Raw genomic sequence first — 23,213 nt, forward strand, 5'->3', positions numbered from 1 at the left:
GACCAGGAATTGGGGGAAATTATCTGCACAGAAACAGCAATCATCAAGAATTATGACCAAAGTTATATTTTAATTAAAGTGAAAGAGCCAACCAGGAGCTAAAATCGTCAAGAATTTAGGAGGCATGACCTGAAGGTTTGTGGACCACCTACCATAACCAGGGAGGGTACTGGCTAACATAGTCAAGCGTTTGATTTTTAAATCAAAGGGCACATAGAAAGGCCCTGTGCCCAGAAAAAACCCCAAAGGTCAACCCAACCGGGGGGAGGGGAAGACAGGTGTGCATTAAGATGGAGAAGTAGGGGAAGGATTCGATTCTTACCTTAAGACAGAATGAAAAGAACAAGACAAGTTTAAGACAGCCAAGAAGGGACAGGATCAGATCTGCCCTTCTTAAAGACCGAGGTAAATGGTCAAGTTGTTTAGGAATGGTAAGACTCTGGCTGATGAGAGGTAGGGGGAAATACTGAGAAATGTTAGGGAGTGCCTGGGCCTCTGGTTTGCATAACTATAGCCAGTTTACCAAGTGACATTAGTGAAGATAGCTTCAGCAAGGTAGGGAAAAGTCCTAAGACTTCTAATCAGGATAACCTTACTATAACTTTATAAGATGGAATATGATATGTGCTATACTTCAGATATAATATAATATACCTTGTATTATGGCAGACTGTGAAGTGGGAGTGCAGAGGTTCAAATCCCAGTTCTCCCACTAAGGAACTGTCAACTCTTGAGCAAATGGTTAACCACGACACCTTTAAAATGGAAGGTATAAGACTTACTTTACAAGGGAGAATAAAAGATCCAGACCCTCCCAGGAAAAGATTGATAATTCTGCATCCATTAGCGCAAGGAACTGGTTTTAAGCTCATACAAATTGACCAAGCAAAATCTAAAAGCCAGCTAATCAAGGGAGAGTCTCTCTTGCCCAAAGCCAAACAATTCTTTTTTTTTTTTTAAGATTTTACTTATTTATTTATTTGACAGAGAGACAGAGATCACAAGCAGGCAGAGCAGCAGGCAGAGAAAGAGGGAGAAGCAGGCTCCACACTGGGCAGAGAGCCCGATGCAGGGCTCGATCCCAGGTCCCTGAGATCATGACCTGATCTAAAGGCAGAGGCTTAACCCTCTGAACCACCCAGGTGCCCCCAAAGTCAATCTATTCTAATAACCACACTTCCTCAGGCAAAGGGCAGCCAAATCCCTAAACCCTCTGCTTCTAGAAGTCAGGCCATCTCCGGACTCCACTGGTCATGCACCTTTCCCCTTACATCCTTCTGCTGCCCCCTCAAGGAGACCATTGTCATACACTACTTTTAACTTTATATTTCCTTTTTCTTAAATATATATGTAAAAGATATCACACAGGTACAAACAACAAAAGTTTAGTGTTGCTTATTTTTGAGCAAAAGGCAAAAATGTTATTAATAATATCATCCCATAAGTAATGTAATTATTATTCAGTGTTTTGAGCCCAAGACTCATCTCTATCCCAAGACCCATCTTGTTTTTTCTGCCATATCATCCACTGCATAAATTTCCTACGGCTTATTTATTCACCCTCCTAACAATAAGCATTTTGGTTATTTCCATTTTCTTACTATCATAAACAATGCTTTTATGAATCTTATGGTATGTGTCAACTGCATCACATGTACAAGAGTATCTGGAAGTAGCAGAATTGTGCAGAGTACACCAATGTCTGAGTTCACAAGAAAACACTAAATTTCTAAATGATGGGCACTCCACACTCTCAAAACAACGTGCTGAAGTTCTCGCCAATGCTTCCTATTTTCAGATATCTTCATCTTTCCTAACCTAACAAGTATAAACAATATTTTACCGATGACTCATTTTTCATTCACCTGATTACTAATCAGATTTTGCAATTTTTCACACATCTCTATATCATATGCTCTTCCTTTTCAGAGTAACTCCTATTGAAGCCCTGTAACCATTTTTCCATTAGGTTATTTTACTCTTGTTCTTTTGCAGTAACTTTTTACATATTGTACTCATTACTTCATCACTTACATATATTGAAAAAAAACCCAACTTTCCAGTTTGTGTTTTAGCTCTTCATTTTATGTATCTTTTGAAGAACAAAATATAAAGGATCTGTAAAGTCAGTTTTTTTGGCAATGTCTAATAAAATCGATAAGGCTTGAATGAGACTGATGAGAAAAAGAGAGAGGGTTCTTTTTGGGATTACTTTTCTTTTGTAGTTGCTGCAGCGAAGTGCCATTTGTCTGGAAATGTGTTTTATTTTGTTCTTATTATTAGAAGGGAAACAAGTGTAGCGTCCCAGTTATTTTCTCTCAAATCTTTGAAGACACTATTCCCGGTGTGAACAGCACACTGTCAATGTTAATTGTGGGTCTTTTGTAGATGATCTGCCTTTGCTCTCTAGATGCTTCTAGACCTTCTCATTCTGTGTTTATGTTTTGTTATGTTTTGCAATTTCACTACAGCAAGTCTACGTATGGATTCATTCTTTTTATTTATCTTGCCTGTACTTGCTGTACCTGTGGATTGAAATCATCCGTCAGTTTTAGAAAATTCCCAGACATTTTCTCTCCATATGCTGTGTCTCCTCCATTTTGCTCCCTTTCCAGGGTTCTGGTTAAACATATAACAAACTTAATCTGTCATTGCAGGTTAACATTTTAAATAACCAACTTAATTTCTTTAAGGATCCATACCTCTTTATTTTATATTCCATATGTGATAATTCCAGTAAGTAAAAATCTCAGGGGATTAGGTCTGTTTTCTGTGGTTTTCTTTATGCTATCCCTGATTAGTAATGGCTGGTTTTCTTACGTATTTTTATTACCTTTGATTGTGGGATCATTTTTTTTAATCTTTACCTGTGGGATTCCTACAATCTCCTATAGGGTATGCTTTCCTCCTACAGGCTCTGTGGTTGCTTTTGCTGGAAACCATGGGAGGCTCCCAACCCAGGATCACCTGGTCCCATTCCGGGTCCTGATTTCATGCAGGAGTCAAGTTCAGTTTCCCTGCCTTCTGGTTTCCAAATGGCATACTCAAGGCTGATTGCTTCTCAGGTATACAACTATGTAAGTATTTGCCTCAAAACAATTCTGGCCTTTCTCACTTGTTCCTCCCTTATTACTTCCTACCTGAGTTTCTGCTCAAGGTTTGTTACTGTTTTCTCTGGGGTTTGGGGGTGGGTACTTGGAGGATTAGAGACTTCCTTACTCTAAATCTAATAGTGCCTTGACACCTAGGTTGAACCATGATCTAGGTATTTTAAAGCACATGGACCCTCTGAGATAGTCTGCCAAATGAAAGCGTAAGGTACTTATTTTTAATTTCATGTTGTAAGAGTTCAGTTGATGTAATCAGAGTCATAGAAAAACTGTTCGCTCAGGGCACCTGGATGGCTCAGTGGGTTAAAGCCTCTGCCTTTGGCTCAGGTCATGATCTTAGGGTCCTGGGATCTAGCCAGCATAGGGCACTCTGCTCAGCAGGGAGCCTGCTTCCCTTCTTCTCTGCCTGCCTCTCTGCCTACTTGTGATCTCTCTGTGTCAAATAAATAAATAAAAATCTTATGTTCGCTCTCCCTTATATGAAGGTTCTCTGGTGATATGCTGGAAATGTCATCCGATTATGTCCCTCCTACTGAATCACTTCCTTCTCTGGATCTTTGGGGATTCACCCTCTACAGCATCCAGTTTAAGTCTTAATGACACACAATCGTTTATTATTCTCAGTCTGCTCTGAGTAAGTACGTGCTTTCTCTAGGTTCCCCAAAGACAGAAAACATTGTCTTTACTTGTCTTCTATTCTCCCAGAACCCCAAGCACCAAAAGGTCCTTGACCAAAAAATAATTGTTTGTAATTTCATGTGTTTAAAAAAAAAAAAAAAAGTTCATACAATTGAATTAAAAACAGGATTCTTGGGGCGCCTGGTGGCTCAGTGGGTTAAAGCCTCTGCCTTCAGCTCGGGTCATGATCCCAGGGTCCTGGGATCAAGCCCCGAATCTGGCTCTCTACTCAGCGGGGAGCCTGCTTCCTCCTCTCTCTCTCTCTCTCTCCCTCTCTCTCTCTGCCTGCCTCTCTGCCTACTTGTGATCTCTATCAAATAAATAAGTAAAATCTTAAAAAAAAAAAAAACAGGATTCTTGAAAACAACCACAAGAGAGATAAAATTACAGACCCTCTCTTTTCCAAAATAATTGATCCATTTATTATAAGTAAAATCAATGAGGAGAAATAGCAAAACCCAATACCCTTCTTAAAACTACAATTTAAGCTGTTCACAGCAAAACTTCCTGGAGGAAGTGGGAGGGGAAGTGTTATCACCACTGCCTTAAGGGAAAATGAAACTCTTAATTTTGCATATAATAAATAGCATTTGTTCCTGTAGGAGTCTCCGCCTCTATCACATTCCTAAGCAAGAGATGGGAACCAGAATTCTATTTCCTCCTCCAGATTTCAAAAGCAAAACAGACCTAATGATACAAGCACCGTCCCTTAGTGAATAAAATTACAAAGAATCTAGCTACTCAGGACCAATTTGTAATCAGAGCATCAAGCCATACTGTACGAAAATGTCAATCCTGGTGCAGCCTTGATGAGCTAAGATCGAACGTGTGGGCTGGTTTATCATATTATCCCAACTGCCCTCTTTCCAAGCCGGCTGGTCCAATTCCCATACAAAAAGGATGTCAGTCTGAGGGATTTTGCATCTGAAAAAGAACCACTCCCACCCCAACAGATAGCATTCTTCATCGCTATTTTATTTTGTGAACAAAAATAAATGCACAGAAAACATCCAATATAAATATTTTCTCAAAATCAAGTAATCCTACTCTACACTGTTCTGCAACACTCTTCACTATGATGTATAAAAATAAAGATCTTGCTAAGAATTAAGAGATACTTTTGCTGTTAAAAATATGTCAGTTGATAAAAAAATATATACTAATACATTTCAAGCATTTTGATACAGTCCACCTTCTCTCTCTCTCTCCCTCTCTCTGAGCTGATGGAGACAAGCACACCAAAAGCTTCAGGAGGCAGAGTGGGAAGGGGAGACCTGCCTGGGATTAACTCTCCAGGCTGTTCATTTCATTCTGTTTCATTCAAAACAGTGGAAACTGACAAAAATTTACAACTTCGAGTACAAAGTAAAATTTCCTCCCTCCTTTGGCTGGTATGGATATTCCCAACTGACCATTTAAAACCATAAAGGATGGAGTGCCTAGGTGGCTCAGTGGGTTAAAGCCTCTGCCTTCCGCTCAGGTCATGATCTCAGGATTCTGGGATAGAGCCCCGCATCAGGCTCTCTGCTCAGTGGGGAGCCTTCTTCCTCCTTTCTCTCTGCCTGCCTCTCTGCCTACCTGTGATCTCTGTCTGTCAAATAAATAATAAAATAAATAAATAAATAAAAATAAAATAAAACCATAAAGGATGAACACCCACCATTTGCATCAGCTTGGATGGAAATGGAGGGGATTATGCTAAGTGAAATTGGTCAATCAGACAAAGACAATTATCATAGGGTTTCATTCACATGTGGAACATAAGGAATAGTGCAGAGAACAATAGGGGAAGGGAGGGAAAACTGAATGAGGAAGAATCTAGAGGGAGACAAATCAAGAGAGACTCTTGACTCTGGGAAACAAAGGAAACGGAGGGTTGCAAAGAGGGAGGCTGGGGGTGGGGGGGTTACTGGGTGATGGGCATTAAGGAGGACACATGATGCCATGAGCACTGGGTGTCACATGCAACTGACGAATCCCTGAATATTATATAAAAACTAAAAAGAAGAAGAAGAAGAAGAAGAGGAGGAGGAAAAGAAAAGAGGAAACCAGCTTCTTTGACAAATGTCACTGAGTTCTCTGCCCATCAGGAGCGAGCTGCCTCAGGCTCTTGCACTGTTTTCACACTAGCCAAACCAGTGAGTTCACTCTCATTCATTCATTTGTTCAACTGTATGTTCCTTCACTGAACAATTGTTTATTGGCTACAACTGCTTCTTTCAGACACCAGGGCTATAGGTAAGAGAGTTTCAGTGAAAAATCCTGAACTCTGTATATTTACATAAAGAAAAATAAATCTCTTTCTTGTAGTTGAGAAATAGCCAGATAGCCTTCTTCAAATCTTCGATGGAACATTGTATTTCTGCCACATACGTACATGTTGGCCTTAAGCATCTCTTTTCCTAGGAAAACATGAGCTACTACAGTCTCTACTTCAAGCACCACTCGCCTCCTTGCTGGTTCTCCTTTGTGAACTCACAGTCCCTCCTCAGGGCCTGTGTACTTGCTCTCTCTTCTGTGTGGAAGGTTCTTTTAGCAGCTATCTCCTAGAGAGCATCTGGTAGAAGTCTCAGTAACACACAATTGTTTATTCCCAACCTCAGTGATAACCATCTGCTATCACACTGAAGCTAAGTAATGGCCCAGCATTCAAAGCCAAAGATGCTTCTACTCAGAGGTCAGAGTGGACACTGGCAGCCTGGGTCTGACGCCGCCATCCCTAGCCTGCCACCCAACCTTGGACCAGGGGAAAATGCCTTTACCTCCCCAGGCCTCCTTTTCTTCACCTCTAAAAATCTATGTTTACCGATTAGGTAAGTATTTTTCATACTGTGGGCTTCACACCCTTAGAGTCATGAAATTAATTTTGTGGGTCACAGCATAATTTTTTAATAATTAACTAGAATAGAATGGAAAACATCTGAGTATATCACCCATAGTAAGGGTAAATATTATTTTTTGAAACTGGTGTTTCAATTATATCTGTGAGCATGGTGTGTCTGGACGTGGATACGTGTGAAGTCATAGAATAGAACAAAATAAGAAATATCAGAAAATAAACCTAGTAAAGGTGTTCTTTTAAACCTCTGTGTCACTTGTGCGTGGCTACGTACTAGATAAGCATGGTTTAAAATATGTTTCCTGATGTCCATTACAGTCATTTGAAAGCCACAGGACAAGAGAGATGTTCCCTAAGCTCCTTTCAAGCCAGAGTTTTTCTAAGTCAACTGGAAACAGTATTCCCTGTGAAAATAAGAAAAGTCTGGGTTCGGGGTGCCTGGGTTTCTCAGTGGGTTAAGCCTCTGCCTTCAGCTCAGGTCATGATCTTGAGGTCCTGGGATCGAGTCCCACATCGGTCTCTCTGCTCACAGTGGGGAGCCTGCTTCCTCCTCTCTCTCTGCCTGCCTCTCTGCCTACTTGTGATCTCTGTCTGTCAAATAAATAAATAAAATCTTTAAAAAAAGAAAAGAAAAGAAAAGTCTGGGTTCAAAGCCTTGCTCTGCACTGTGGGCAGTGAAGATACATATTAACCTTAACCCTCAAACTGCCCCTTTTGCACTGCTGTTCCCCAATATGTTCCTGCTCAGACTACCTTTTTTTTTTTTTTTTCCTTTACTATTGTAGTTGTATCCTGCCTCAATTTTTCGGCATATTTATCCTCTCTATGGTAATATCATGATTCCTGTATACATAACTATAGGCACTGGCTCCTGGGCACAGAAATGAGAAAAACATGGAAGGAACCCAGGACCATGTCAGTACACGGTAGGACCTAATACACATGGCAATGGTACCAGAGGAAATAGAAGAAGTCCTAGTAATAGGTGGCGGTGGTGGTGATGGTAGGATTTATCCTCAGTGCCTATCAAAATGACTCTGCTGAGGTCAGACAACTAAGGTAGCTAAACGACACCCTACTCAGAAACTTTCACGGTTTAATAGAGGACCACAGAAAAATTTCAAAATTATCTGAAGCCCAAAGGAATTACTCTTTTTTTTTTTTAAAGATTTTATTTATTTATTTGACAGAGAGAAATCACAAGTAGATGGAGAGGCAGGCAGAGAGAGAGAGAGAGAGAGGGAAGCAGGCTCCCTGCTGAGCAGAGAGCCCGATGTGGGACTCGATCCCAGGACCCCGAGATCATGACCTGAGCCGAAGGCAGTGGCTTAACCCACCGAGCCACCCAGGCGCCCCAGGAATTACTCTTAATGGAGGGATTTTAGGAACCCAGATGGGGCAGGAAAGGGAGCAATTCGTTCTGGGGGTAGGGGTACAAAGAAAGGGCCTCTCCCTAGCACTCAGCCCCTGAACACCAAGTCAGAAATAGCACCAGTCACCTCAGCCTGTTGATGGTTGAGGAGAAAGAGAATTCTTATCGGGGCCTTTTCTCCCTGAATAATCACAATTCTGTTACTTCGGATTGGTTTGGGAAGCCCCTGGGGATGCGAGGAGCATGCTATGTTGAGGTGTTTCTGCTGCCTTGTCACCCCTGATTATAATATTTCCCAAAGATCATCCACAATATATTGCACCAATGATCTGTGTCTTATTGTTTCCCTAATATTGACACCATGTGATAAAGATCTGTGTGTTAACAATGTCAGAGTACAGTGCACCTGTTTCTGTGCCAGAGGATGTATTTAGGCTGGCCCTTTCTGGTGACCTTTCAGTCACCAAAGCACCTCAGAGGGAGAGAGAAGGGTCCCAAGGGGACTATGCCCCCATCTTAATAAATAAATAAATAAATAAATAAATAAATAAATAAAATATATATATATAAAAAACATATAAAAAATTTAAAAAATTTAAAATTATATATATGTATGTATGTGTGTGTGTGTGTGCATATATATATATATATATATATATATATATATATATGAATGAAGGGGGAGCCTTGATCTGAACCATTACTTTGCCAATAGCCCTCAGCCAGAGGCTTGGCAATGCACTTCCATATGTCCTTAAATCTCCTTGAAATACCACACTTGAACATCCATGGAAGATCGCTCTGAAGCCACCTTTCCCTGTTTGAAGAGGAGACTGGGAATCCCAGAAGCCCATGTGACCTTACCCACATAGGACCTAACAGGCTCGCTCTCAAGCTTCTCTAAAATCCGGGGTTTGCCCTGGCAGCACACCATGTCAGTCTTCCTTCCTTCCTTTTCAGCATGGGCTTTATCTTGGAATTTTGCAAAGGCCAGGCTGAGTCCATGCTGAAAGGCTTGCAAGCATGCTTGGCCTCCATCTTCCCTTCTCTCTGACAAGCTGGTAGAACTAAATTATCTCTAACTTTGGTTCTAACACTGAAAGTCTGTTAATTTTCAAAACTTTTGGGCTGAGAAACAAAAGTGTCTTTGTGAGCAACTAATTAAATATACAGATAAAATCACATTAGCTTATAAATCAGAATGTCCCTTCTAATTACATCTTAAGCAACATCACCATGGAACTTGCCCAAAGCTACCAAAGTAGTTAATCAACAACCACTGATACCACTACACTCCCCCTCCCATCTGAAGGACTGGTGGTGCCTCTGGAGACACAGGATACCTCCCGATTTTCAATCCCGATGGTGGGATGCTTGTCTTTTAAGGAAAATGACCACTTTTTCTGGGCCACCAAGAATTAGCTCAAAGGTTCAGCTGGCCCTTCAAAACTATTTTGTGAGTTTTCTATATTTCACCGTCCTGCCACTATAGAAACAACTTCAATTAAGACCAGATTCTTAATCTCAAGAAGTTTATATGTAGACCAAGTAGCATATAGACAGAAGTAAACAGACATGCATACTACAGTTTAAGTAGAGGAACACATTATAATGACTTCTAACCTAGCCCTTGAGGAGTTAAGGAGATTTTCCCAAAGCAGCAATGTCTATGCTGAGATCTTACAAACAAGAAAAAGTTAACCAAGCAAAAGTCGCTAGAAACTCTCTTTTTAAAAGGTTTTATTTATTTATTTGAGAGAGAGAAAGAGAAGGACCACGGGGAAGGGCAAAGGGAGAGGAAGAAGCAGGCTCCCCTGGAGAGAGCCCAGTGTGGGACTAGATCCCAGGACTCTGGGATCACGGCCGGCAGAAGGCTGAAGGCAGAAACTTAACTGACTGAGCCACCTAGGCTAGCTGTGAACACTTACCGCACAATGAAACTCTTACTGGAAAACCAAAAGCCAGTATTTGGAGGTGAAGTAACAGCCTAAAAATTGTTCCACCAAATTCAAAAGATCCCTAGGCTTGCTCTACTTAATGTTCTGGCTAGTGGGTTTAATTAAAATACAAACCTAGGCTTGCTCTACTTAATGTTCTGGCTAGTGGGTTTAATTAAAATACAAACCAGAATAGGTGGCATAGGCAACACTGTTTCTTCATGAGTAAGAAAGGAACAGGGACTCAAACCAATGCCACGGTAAGAGCGTGGGGAAGTTTAAAAGGACAGACATGGATTTCAAGTCTCACTCTGTTCCTTAGGATCTGGGTGATACATGGGCAAGTCCCTTAACCTCTGTCTCTGTTGTCAGTTTCAGCCTCAGTTAAATGGAGCCTGGCACAGGACGAATGTTGAACAAACACTAGCTAATAGATGAGTCCTTACCACATGCCAGATGCTGTGCTCAGCACTTCAGTCACTGATGAAGTTAAGTCCTGGCAGCATACACAGAAGGGGCCTCCTATTATTGTCTTCAATGTCCAGGTGAAGAGAAGAAGGCTTGGAGAAGTTCAATAAGCAGACCCCAGTGACAACAGCTAGCAAGGTGAAGGTAAGCCTCGATCCCCCAGCTGTCTGCATGGGAAACCAGAGTCTTAATCACTAACCGTGTTTCCTTCTAGCTTCTATTTCTCCACTGCCAGCTATGCCAGAAAAGGAGCCTTTCAGCATGAAAATGGCAAAACATTCCCAGGATATTAAAGATGCAGACATTGTAAATGGAGTTATTCCTTGATTTGTGTGCTATTCGAAGGGCAGTCATTATTTAAAACACATGTTATCAGACAATCGCTTATCAAAGCTACCTGAGGCTCAATTACCATCCTTGAATAAGAGGTCAGGGTTAAAAGCATCAGATTCAGAAAATAAATCTGGATCTGAAAAGGGAAAGATGACAAAACGGTTTGCTGGACAAGATGTCTGGCACCTCTGGCCACTTTTCAATGAAATAGAAGGGAAAAGATGTTGAGGTCACAGAGAAAACAATTTAAGTGGGCCAGAAAGAGAGAGAACGTGTGTGACGGGTCCTTTTTACCTGCAGGAGACACTGACTTCGTCTGAGGGAGTCAACCATGTAATAATGAAGAGGAGGAAAGGGTTTTTTCTTACACCACGACAAGATCCACTAAATTGGGAGACGGAGCTTGACACTTTTGACACAACAGCACATTGGCCTGGCTCACAGTGTCATTCTGTGTCAAATATTAGTACAAATACCATCACTGATGCACTGAGGAGCAATTGATGTTTCCTTAAATGGCTTCCAACGTGGCACAGGAAAAAAACCCAAGTACCACAAACATCAGGGTGATCGCTATACCTCGCAAAGACCTTTCAAAGTTGCCTCTGGGTTGACCAGCTTGTTTCCTTACCTGTGGAACATTAGCAAGATCTACAAATACATGGGGTGTATGACTTTCTAGGTATTTGTTTGGATGGAAGCAGGAAGGGCTTGGCGTGCTCTCAAAGCTGTTTGAAAGGGGCCTACAACATCGGAATCCAGGAGCTAGGACTGGGATGAACAGTAATGTGCAGATGTAGACCGGGGGCATGGATGAAAATGAGCTCTTTGCCCCCAGGGTTTGGATTCGGGAAGCCTCTAGTGGGGGCCGGAACTTGTGTTCCAACTGAGACATTCATGTGAGCTTGACAATCAGCCAGATGCAATCTTCACCAGTCTGACCAGGGACAAGGGCGGACTGAGATCCAAGCTCTCAGGGTGATGGCCCCATTTCTGGCACCTACTGGTATGGGATGTCTGGCAAATCACGTCTTTGTTTTTTTCAGCCACTTCTCCTTATCCTCCACTGATAAAGCAGGAGAGAGTCCTCAGGAAAGATCTCCAAGAATCTTTGGATCCATCGGTCTGGAACGGAGTGTTGGGCTTAGGAACCATTATGGTGCACAGAAGTAAGACCTAAGATTAGAGTCCCCAAACCTGTGTTCCAGTTTCAGCACTGCTGCTTTCCAGCGGCTGGACCCCGGCCAACTGCTATACTTTCTCTGGGATGAGAATATCTACCTTAATATTATAATGAATATATCTATAACAAGCATTCTAATTCTTCTCATTAATAGATCTCTCATTTCTAATGTCTCCATTTCCTCAACTCTAAAATCCTGATGATAAAAACAGTGCCTCTGGCAGAGTTTTTGGATGAAATAGTTTTCCTGTTAAATAGGCAGTGTCTAGAGAGTGCCCAAGACAGAGCCCTGCTGAGCGCTCACTACCTGTTAGTCGTGGCTAACCCTGACAAGGTCAGCCAGAAGAGCTTGCCGCTGTCCCCTGGAGCTCCTGTGATTAATGAGGTTCGTGGAAAGGTGACCCTGGCTGAGCAATCCTTGGCCTTGGCCTTTTAGCAAGAGAAATTCACAAGAAATGAGCTTGTTTTGGAAAGGGTGGGCTACTGGAGGGAGGCAGAAAGCTATGCCTCTTAGGAGGAAATACGGGAACAAATGAGAAAAGGGTACTATACAGTCTATGCCATGCTTATAAAAGCACAGTTCAGGGGTCACCTGCTGTAGGAGGGCCTGGGTGGTCATTAAAAGTAGCACAGTCCAGTGCCTGCCAGATCAGACTCGAAAGGGAGTGGGTCTAGTAAGTGCTTTTTCTCAGATGCTATGCAGGAGACTTTTCCATAAACAGGGGCTAGAGAAACATTGGCACACACAGTCCATGAAACACGCCCCCCTACTCCTGTGTTTACCCAGGAAGGAAAGAACAAAAAGCAAAAACAAAAACAGGGAAGGCAAATAAGCTCCTGGGTCTGTGCATTTACCAAGAATCTAAACTTCTTTCATTCTTGTCATCTCTAGTACAGCTGGGTTCCAAGCCGGTGTGTCCGATTTCTGCATAATTCAAGACTCCCCAGAGAAAGGAACGCTAGTAAAGGGCTACTTAAGGATGTGGATTATGTCAACTTCCTTAGAATGGCAGCGTGGTTTGTAAAAATTAAAGACAAGAGAATGCCTCCCCACTTCCTCCCTCTGTTCTGTTCTTTCTTTCCTGCCACCCTGATTCCCATTCCTTTCCCTGATGCTTTCTGTTCTCAGGCTCTTTTCTTCAGATTTATTTTCTCTTTCTTCCTTCTTTCCACACATCTCCCCTATTTTTGCCCCCTCTACCCTATAGCTTTCTTTTGTCTCTTTCTCTCTCCTTTTGCTTCTGTATATGTGTGTCTCTCTCGGACTCCCCTCTCTTTCTGCCTCCGTCTGTGTGTCTCAGTCTATCCAGCACCATACTTCACAGCCCATTTCTCTTCTTGTTGCCCAGCTCCCGGCTCCCCTCTCAACAAGGAGCCTCCAGGGGGCACACTGCTGGCTAGGAAGCCTGTGCCCCGCGCTCAGTCAGCCGGCGCCCTCCACAAGACACTTGTGGCCAGTTACAAGTTCTTGGAAATTTGCTGCCAGAGAGCCCCAGTGAGGAGGATCTCTCAGGATGCAGCAGGGAAATGAAACCCCCCACCCCCACCCTGGGGAAGATGCAACAGGATTGCAGAGTAGAAACAGTAAGGCCAAACAGCTCCAGTACCCAGAGCTTCCTTTGGGCTGGAAGTTATGGGGCCAAGCCTAGCTAGCAGTGGAGGGTTCTTCTGCGTTTTGGAATGTTGATCACTTCATTTCTGAGATCCGCGCGGCTCCATACACCCAGAGCAGGCAGTGGAGTGGCGGCGCCAAGGGGCTGTTGGGAAAGCTTCAGCATCTTAAATGTCTACCAGTCTTCTCAAAGCCCATTAACCTCAAAAGACAAGATCTAGGTAAAAATTGAGCATCCGCTTGGCACGCAGCCTCCAGACAACCCCCCCCCCCACCTCGTCCCCAAGCCGCTCCTCCATCTACCAACGCCACCCATCTCTAGGTACCTGCCTTATAGACAGAAATCCCAGAGTTTCTGCCATCATCAGGAATCACTTTCCAGACCTACAGTTGGGCAAACAGGGGCAGAGAGGTTCCACAGCAGGCTCGAGAAGATGTTAACTCCGGAGTGCAGTCCCTCTAAGGACCCAGAGTATTCTGGACATTGGACAACACCAAAGGATGGCGAGTTCCCAAGAAACTTTTTCAAAGCTGAGCCACAGCCTCTCCCAATTCCAATCTCCGTGGGCGGGGGCAGCACTTCGTCTCTCTCTAGCTTCTTTCAGGGCAGCTCTCAAACTCAACCTGTCCGCACACTCATCCCGGCACACCACCTACACACGCCCTTTCCACCCACCTGGAGCCCTCTCTCCGAGACAGGAGGAAAGTGCAGGAGGCAGGTGAAGAATATACTCAGGCGCGGCTCCCAGTGCTCCCGCAACTCCCCCTCCCTTTAGTGGAGTAAAGAGGAACAAAATGCTGGGGTCTGGCTCGCTGCCCAGCCCAGGGAGCGGGAATACCCGCCACCAGGGACCGAAGAAGAAGGGCAGGGGCTCGCGTCCGAGGACCAGCCAAGTCCACGTCGCTCGGGCTGAATGGCCCCTCAGTTGCCTGCAAGTTGAAACCTCAGTCAGGCACACAATGAGGCCGCTGTTTTCCGACAGGAGGCATTTGGATGCCTCACACACTCAGCCCAAATCGGGCCTGAGAGCAGAGCGCATTTCATTGCCCATGTTCAGATGCGCCCCTAGATGCGGTTCAGTTGCGGTTCCCTTCCCATGTGCCTGGCCACGGGAAGCTCGTGCAGGCCACCTGTTGGACTCTGTCCGGCCACCCTAAATCTTGCGCCCACAAACCCTCATGGAGGCGCGAGGCATTCGGTGTACCCAATTCATCAGCAACAGAAACATTTCCCTTGAGCCTCCTCCCATGGCCACCTTTCCGGCTCCCAATCACACACATACACACTTCCTTAATATCCCAGCAGTCACTACTCTTTAATGAAACGCGCTTAGCCTCCCCTAGGGGCCCGGGCTGCCCATGATCTCCGAGCGCGCCCAGGCGGCAGTTGATCTCCAAGCGCTTAGCTGGGTGTCTGCTTAATGCGCGGGCGGCAGAAAAGCCCCAAATGGCTCACTGGTGGGGAACAGTCAGTGGCCTGCTCTAGGGAGCCCCCTTTCTCCTATGGAAACGTAAGGGGTCTCCTTCCTTGGTTCAGACGTGAGAGCAGTCGGGGAAACCCCGAAGGCAATCGGATTGGGGGAACCAATGTAGCGTTTCGCTGCCAAATCCCAGGATAGGTGCAAAGGGGCTCAACTTTCTCGTGTCTCTCTGCCATCCCCGCAAGCAACTAGCTGGCGGAAAGGTTCGCCGCCGCGAAGGGGCTACTCACCCCGGGGTATGAACGCTGCCCCCGGAGGGGACCCCAGCAGACTGGCGCGCGTGGAATCCGTGAAACGCCTGGGTGTCTCGCTCGTCTCCTGGGCCACGAGGCTAAGGCTACGCGCTCCAAGCGGGGCAGCCGAGGGCAGTCGATCCCATGGGTGGCGAGTTGGCAGAGGGCGCGCCGCCCGGCTGGGGGCGCATCGCTCCCAGGGCTGGCGCAGGCTGCAGTGGGGAGAGGGGCTCCCGGGGAAGTTGGCAGCGCTGGGGGTGGACTTCGGACTTCGCGCTCGCTTCGGCTCGAGCGTCCGGGCGCGTCCTCTGGGATAGACAGGGGACTTGCCGGTGGAACGGGGGCCGGCGTGGGCCGAGAGGCTGCAGGAAGCCTCTGCTGGCCGCCGCCTAGAAGGAGCACAGCGGCATCGCGCTGCCTGGAACCCCCAGCAGCGGCTGGAGCAGAGAGCGAGCGAAAGAGCCGGGCTGCCGGCGCCCCTTGCTTAGAGCCCGGCTCGCCCCAGCCCGCCGCGCCCCTCCTCTTGTCCGAGTCCTCCTCCCCTCCGCTGTTTCACCCGCTTGCTGGGCTCGCGGGGCTGGGCTTGGGCCAAGGGCTGAGCGGAAGGCGACCGCAGAGCCCGCAGCATGGAGGGCGATCTCGCCGGCTCGGGCTCGGGCTCGGGCTCGGGCTCGGCTCGGGCTTGGGCTCCGGCAGCAGCGGCCGCCGCCTCCCGCGCGCCCACGTGCCGGAGCCCCGGTGTGCGCGCTCCGGCCGGCCGGGCTAGAGGGAGGGAGCAAGGGCGAGCCGCGGGTGGGGGTGGCGGGGAGAGCCTGCACACCCGCGCAGCTGAGGAGGGGAAGCCGCCGAGAGGCTCCCTAGGGCGCAGGGCTCCTCGTCTGCAGCTCCGGGAAGACTGGTGTGCAAGGCTCCCCCAGCTCCCTCCTCCCTTTGCAGAACGGAGAGAGCTTGAGCGAAACCCGGGGCGTGGGGGGTGGGGGGCGCTCCACTCCGCAGGATCAGCCTGGAGCCGGGAGCCGCTGCCGGAGGCGGCTACGTGTCTCCACTAAAGGGACAGCTTCCAAGTATCCTTGAACCCCCTCACCTCTCCCGGGCGAAGAATGGGGTTCGGAAACACCGAGTGAGGGAATATGTGGGCTCCCGGCGAGAGCTCGTTCCGGCTTGCCCCGCCTTCCTCCCAGAGTAAGCACTTTTCCCGTTAACCAACAGACTCTAAGGGGCTCCTCCTTCCAGGGAGAAAGGAGTTGTCTTGGCAAAAGATGGGCTTGACAACCTCCACTCAAGTGACAAATAATTACTGAGCACTCAGTTTGAGCAATGCCAGGCAGTGTCCTGAATCAATAGGGCCTTCCCTGGTCGCAAGTTGTGTTCTGTGCTTTGCGCGCCCTTAGGCCCTCCCTGGGCCTCCGGGCTCCAACCATAAAATGACCCTCCTTCCTGATAGGAGTAAGGAAGACACAATAAGTACAGGTGAGAATTTTAAAATTAAAAGACACTTCAAAAGATGGTAACAAATAATTTGATATCAACAAGAAACATTACTCTTTTTAAAAAGTTACAGAATAGGAACGGAGACCTCGAGGGAAACAAATTCTAGCAAAATGTTCCCATTACTGGGTTCATGGGCAGACACTTGGAGATCTTTGTCTCCAATCCTATCATTATTTTAAAGGAAGCATTGAAGCTCAGAAAAGACAAATGGCTTGTCCAAGGTCACACCTATCCAGTTGGTTAGCCCTGGTTTTCTACTGCCAAACCTGTGCTTTCTTTCTGTGCCGCATACCAGGACACAAGCTATACTCAGCAGTATTGTGATGAGACATCAGCAAAGGGGGGAGACATCCCTTCCCTCTGGGGTTCCCCCCAAAAAAGGGGGGGTGGGGCTTCATGAAAGAGCTAGGACTGAAGCAAAAATCCCAAGGAATAGGAAGGATTCAGATATCCGGAAAAGTGAGATCACAGGGATGCCTGGGTGGCTCAGTGGGTTAAGCCTCTGCCTTCTGCTCAGGTCATGATCCCAGGGTCCTGGGATAGAGCCCCTGTATCAGGCTCTCTGCTCAGCGAGGAGCCTGCTTCCTTCTCTCTCTCTGCCTGCCTACTCTGCCTACTGTTATCTCTATCTGTCAAATAAATAAATAAAATATTTAAAAAAGAAGAAGAAGAAGAAGAAAAGTGAGGTCATGCATGGGGAGGGAGAGAGGTCATAAAGACAGATGAAGAAGGACATGTTACAAGAGCAGCAAACAAGTTCGGCAGGACCAGAGAGCTTGCCTAGGTGATGGGGAGTCACTGAAGGGTTTTAAGCAGTAAAAGAAAATAGTGAAAGTTTCATTTTAGGATGATCAATATGTCCCTGTATAGAATGGATTAAAAGGGGAAGAGGTGAGGGAGAGGCGGAAAAGGGGAGGGAAGAAAGGGAAGGAATTGCAGGCAGAGAAAACCATTAGGAGTTCAAGGCAGCTATCCAGATGCAAGTGATGCAAGCTTGATGAAATGTGGTGGCAGGTAAAGCTGAAATCAATGAAACTCTTCACAACCCCGTTCTTTTAAGCTTGCCATACGGAAGTACTCTGCTGTTGATTGCAGGGGACACTGTATGGAAAGGTACATGTGTTTGAGATACAACAGAAAACTGGGGGCCAACCCTCAGGGACTGCAGTGGAGCTTTTCACAGTAACTGACCTGAAGCTAATCTGGTCCCTTGGTTTCAACATTCAATGCCTGGGAGCCTGGCAGCAGCAGTCTTTAGAGAAGAATGGGTTCAATTAGGATTTCTATCAATCAACCAAAACCAAAAACCAGAAAGGGAAGGCGAAATCCTGTTTCCTTTCATTCCTTGAAGGCTCTTGAAGTCACAAATGAATGGCTTCAGGGGCTTTCTCAGGTTCTTCCAAAGGAAATAGTTTTTCTCTATGTAGCACTCTGTCTCCTTACAGGACCAGCACCACCAGCATCACAGGCCTGCCAGACTCAGAATCTGAGTCCCCTCCCTATAGCAACCAAATCAGAATCTCTGTCTGAAGAACACCCCTAGCTGATTCATATGCACATTAAGTTAGAGATGAATATCTCTATCTGTCCCCTCCTAAGCTAGTGTTCAAGCTTTTGAGTGTATAACTTTTTTTAAAGCCATATATTACACATATATATATTACACACAACTTCCTTATAATTTAAATAAAAGTTTCATAAAACAACACATATCTTTAATCTGTGATTCACTTCAATATGTTCTATTCAATTTATTTCATTAAAAAAAATGCTGGTCATGAACTACTGATTGATTCCATAACCGCCTAATAGGCGGCTACTTGTGGTTTGAGAAATATTGAACAATGCTATTAATTATTTTATCTTGGGTTTTGTTTGTATGTGTGTATATCTTACCACCTCTATTAAACTGAGACTTGAGGGCAAGGTTCAGATATATATATATATTTTTAACGTTGAAATATAGATCAGAGTTAGTAGAGAGTTTTGTACGTAGTAGCAACTCAGTAAGTATTCAATGAGTAAATCAACCAATGAATGTCTAAGTGGATGGAAGCCCAGAGATTGGAGGCAAGCGGGAGGAAGAAGAGAGTGAAGCTTGAAGTGCAAGAAAAGTCTAAGCTATGAAAATATTTACCCAAAACTCCAGGTCCTGCAGCAGTATCAATGGACTATGAGCAGAAAAGGTCGTTTCTAAAACTGTCATGCATTCCAAATGCTCCAACCGGCCAGAATCTTATTTTCCAACAGAGTTCACCTTTATTGCTTCACAAATTCCAAACGTTGGGGACTTAAGGAGGAGGAAAGCAGCTGAAGAACTAACACAGATTCTTACACAAGGAAACAAAACGGAGATATGACAAGGACATGTCCATGCAAATCTGACATGAAAAGAGGGAAGCTTCTTGTGCGTGATCTTGTCTTTCTGGGACCAGCGCCACTGACCAAAAGGAGTGAAAAGCTGGTACTAAATAATCGGAAGCAGATTTTGTCTGACTGCACAGAGAGGCTCGGCAATTATACTTTTCCAAAACTCGAAATAGTTTCTTTTGGAGGCAATAATTTCCCAGCCACAGGAAAGAAACCACAAAGAATGAAGAAGTACTTAGTGTTCACAAGCCAACAGAATGAGGGGAGAGTACTGATTGATTTAATATAAATAAAATCAACCTTAAGTGTGAACATTATAGTTACAGTATCTCATACTCTAAAGTCATCTCAAATGTCCACTAGTTCGACTCCTCAGTTTAAAGGAATATGTGGAAATGATCAGATCTCATCATGAGATACATAAGAAAGCCACAGATGAAGGATTTTATCTCAGTCTTTCAAACTCAGGCATATATATTTTACTTAGAAATGCTATAGACGACAGAATGGGAATCTCTCATTCATTGTGAAGATGATCAATGAATTACTGGCAAAGGCTGGCAATGGATATATTTATTGAGTATCTACTATGTACTAAGCATTGTAGCAGATGTTTTGCATGCTTTCATTTCATAAAATTCTCTTTTAAAAAACCCTGTGAAGGAGGAGGCTTTAATCACCATTTTCCAAGTGATGAAAGGCAGGATAAAAGAAGGCAAATAATTTGCCTAAGATTTTAAGGCTAGAAAGTTCCAGGGGAGGTTTTGTTTTATTTTGTTTTGTTTTTTGTTTTTAGATTTTATTTATTTATTTGAGAGAGAGAGAGAGAGATCACAAGTAGGCAGAGAGGAAGGCAGAGACAGACTGAGGGGGAAGCAGGCTCCCCACTGAGTAGAGAGCTCAATGAGGGGCTCAAAGTGGCTGAATCCCAGGATCCCTGGGATCATGACCTGAGCAGGAAGGCAGAGGCTCTAATCCACTGAGCCACTCAGGTACCCCTCCAGGGAGGTTTTGAACAAGAGTCTGTGTTACTCTTAAGTCCATACTCCCTCCTTTCTTATGCTTTGCTTCCCAGCCATGGAAGATTTAGACCAAAAATCGGCAGGAAGATGGAAGGACAAAATTCTGACGGGGGCAAAGGATTGAAGAGCTTACTTGGTAAGTGCCCCCTTGTGCTGAGATTCTGGGATGCTGTGAAGGGTTGTTCACATTGAGGTGGAAATACTATTAAGTACTTTGAGTACCCCCTGCTGTGCAGAATCCACAAACTGACTCAGTGGTGCTCCATTACACTTGAAAGTTAATGCTGCTGTTGAAGGTTGCATTGGCTGCTGCTCAAAAGGAAGTTTTTGCATCGGGAGAATTTCACTCCCAGTGTAAATTCATGTTCTTTGCTTTTTCAGAGTAATAGACACCAACCTAACTAACAAGTTTGAGGGGTGGGGCAGGAAACTGATTTTAAAGAATCAAGACATTCAAGACATACCTGGGAAGTAATGAAGGGCATGTTACAAGACCTCTGGAAAGCACTGGAAGGTGGGAATGGAATCCTACTAGATCTTATCTATTCTTTCCCTCTCCTGATCTCTTTTTCATCTCATTGTCTTGCTCTGCTTCTTCTTTCCCTCCTTGCTGCAGAAGGGCTCCCTGCTTCTCTGCTTCTCTAGAAAATAATATCTATCCCCTGGATTTCTCAACTTGCTGTCTCTGGGCCTCAAGTCTTTTTTATGAGAAGAGGGTATCTCATTGGTCAAATGTCCACCTGTGAACTATCAGATGGAACCAGAAAAATGCAGTCATAGTACCAGCAAAGCTGCTGGGAGCTGAGCCCTATAACTTAGATATGCAGTGGGGAAGGAAAGTTGGTGTAAATCCCAGACAGAACGCAGACATGTGGCTACTACACTCCTTAACATGAGCAATCTAATGCTTAAGAAGTGGAGTGGAGAATCTCAGTCTGCACACAGTAGATTGTTTGTAGGAAATTGCTAGCATGAAGTGAGTATTGGTAATGTTACCGCTGATTTAAAGCCATGAAATGCAATGAAAATTATGTAAAGGTCCCTGCCCAGGAACCCATGAACCTGTACAGATGAACCAGAGTTAATAGGAACCAGTGATTATCCCAGGCACATTGATCTGGATATTCATTCTGTTTCAATTCACTCGGATTCATCCTGGTTTACTGGGGAGAACACTGAATCAGGGACACAGAGAACCTGGATTCAAACCCAGGCTCTGCCCTTACCTGTCATGCAAGTTATCTCACCTCCCCCAAATTGGGGGTTAATAAGCATGCCCTACCTACCTCAGAAAGCTGTTTCAAGAAGCAAATGGGATAATATCTGTGAAGCTAGCACTCTGCAAAATCTAAAGCACTGAGCAAATGTAAGAAATTATTAGTAATACAAGAAATAACAGAAAGCCAATGAGTTGTAACACTTAGGTTACCTTTGCAAATATCTATTCCACCCTGTTCTTTGGAGTAGAAAAAAAAAAGGCATGCTGCAAGAAATGTAATGAATGTGAAGTGTGTTTATTCTATTTCTATGAGGCATGGTTGGGTGAAAATGATCAGTGCAGCTCAAAAGCGAAGGACTGACAGTGTATAGTTTAAAGAAATAAGTGGAGCCTCCAGTAGCAGTAGTAGGAATAGCAGTACTAGGAAGAACAATAGCAGCAAAACAGTAATAACAATAAAAACACTATGGTCACCATCATCTGGGTGCTAAATGCTTTCTACCCATTCACTCATTAAATTCATATAACTTTACTCGTTGAGTTCCATTTCTGTCCCTTTTTTAAAGATGAGGAAATTGAAACAGGACAAGTTCATAACTTACCCACAGTCTCAAAAATGGTAACTGGTAGAGTCTAGATTAAAACTCTGTTTACTTCATTCCAGAATTAAAGGAAGTAACCAATATGCTATTCCGTATTTTCGGTCCTTAGGAAAAAAAAAAAATGAGAGGGGCGCCTGGGTGGCTCAGTGGGTTAAAGCCTCTGCCTTTAGCTCAGGTCATGATCTCAGGGTCCTGGGATCGAGTCCCGCATCGGGCTCTCTGCTCAGTGGGGAGCCTGCTTCCTCCTCTTTCTCTGCCTGCCTCTCTGTCTACTTATGATCTCTGTCTGTCAAATAAATAAATAAAATCTTAAAAAAAAAACTTAAAAAAATTAAAAAAAAGAAAAAAGAAAAAAAATGAGATAAATGCAAAGTTTTGGTGATGCAAAAAGTACTATAAACAGAGAAGCCTCTAACAATCAAAATGATTCCATTATAAACCCACATATATTTTGAATGTGTGTATTTTTCCACTGAATATAGATGGTCACTGAATGAAATTTAATTTCATGACTACACACCTATTAAAATGGATTTTTTTTAAACTGGGAAAGAGAGAGCACAAGTGGGGAGGAAATGAAGAAGGAGAGAGAGAATCCCAAGCAGGCTCCATGCTAAGTGTGGAGCATGGCTCAGGGTTTGATCTCATGTCCCTGATATACTGATCAATAGCCCAACATTCGGGCACCTAACTGACTGAGCCACCCAGGTGCTCCCAAAATGGAATTTTAAATGACAAACCAATTATTGGTGAAGAAGGTAAGCAACAGGGATGCCCATTTATTGCTGAAGGAAATGCAAAATGGCATAGCCACTTGGAAAATAGTTTGGCAGTTCCTTAAAAGCTAAACATAGTGTCACAATATAATTGAGAAATTGCACTCTTAGGTACTTACCCAATTAATTTGAAGATATGTCCACACAAAAACCTACAGGCATATGTTTATCATAACTTTATTCATCACCAAAACCAGAAGCAACCAAGATGTCCTTCAATAGGGAAATGGATAAACTAGTACATCCATAGATATATGCAATACAATGGTATACATCAATCAAAAGGAATGAGCTATCAATTTATGGAAAGACGCAGATGAACCTAAGTGCATACTGATAATGAAAGAAGATAGTTTGAAAGGGCTACATACTAGATGATTCCATTTATGTAACATTCTGGAGAAGGGCAAAACTGCAGAGATGGTAAACAGATCAGTGGTTGCCAGGGACTTTGGTGGGAGGAGGATTGAAGAGTGAAGCACAGAGG

The 23,213-nt window shown here is 44.5% G+C and overlaps 1 protein-coding gene across 1 annotated transcript in view; it reads right to left on the reverse strand.

The window, feature by feature from the left end:
- Positions 1-15,898, reverse strand: part of SGCD (sarcoglycan delta) — a 952,032-nt gene extending 936,134 nt beyond the window's left edge. Inside the window, exon 1 of the mRNA XM_032337204.1 lies at positions 15,244-15,898. The gene's annotated coding sequence lies outside the window, so the exon portion shown is untranslated. The remainder of the gene's footprint in view (positions 1-15,243) is intronic.
- Positions 15,899-23,213: the final 7,315 nt, after the last annotated feature.

This window comes from Mustela erminea, chromosome 3 (genome assembly GCF_009829155.1).
Source record: "Mustela erminea isolate mMusErm1 chromosome 3, mMusErm1.Pri, whole genome shotgun sequence".
NCBI classification, from domain to species: Eukaryota; Metazoa; Chordata; class Mammalia; order Carnivora; family Mustelidae; genus Mustela; species Mustela erminea.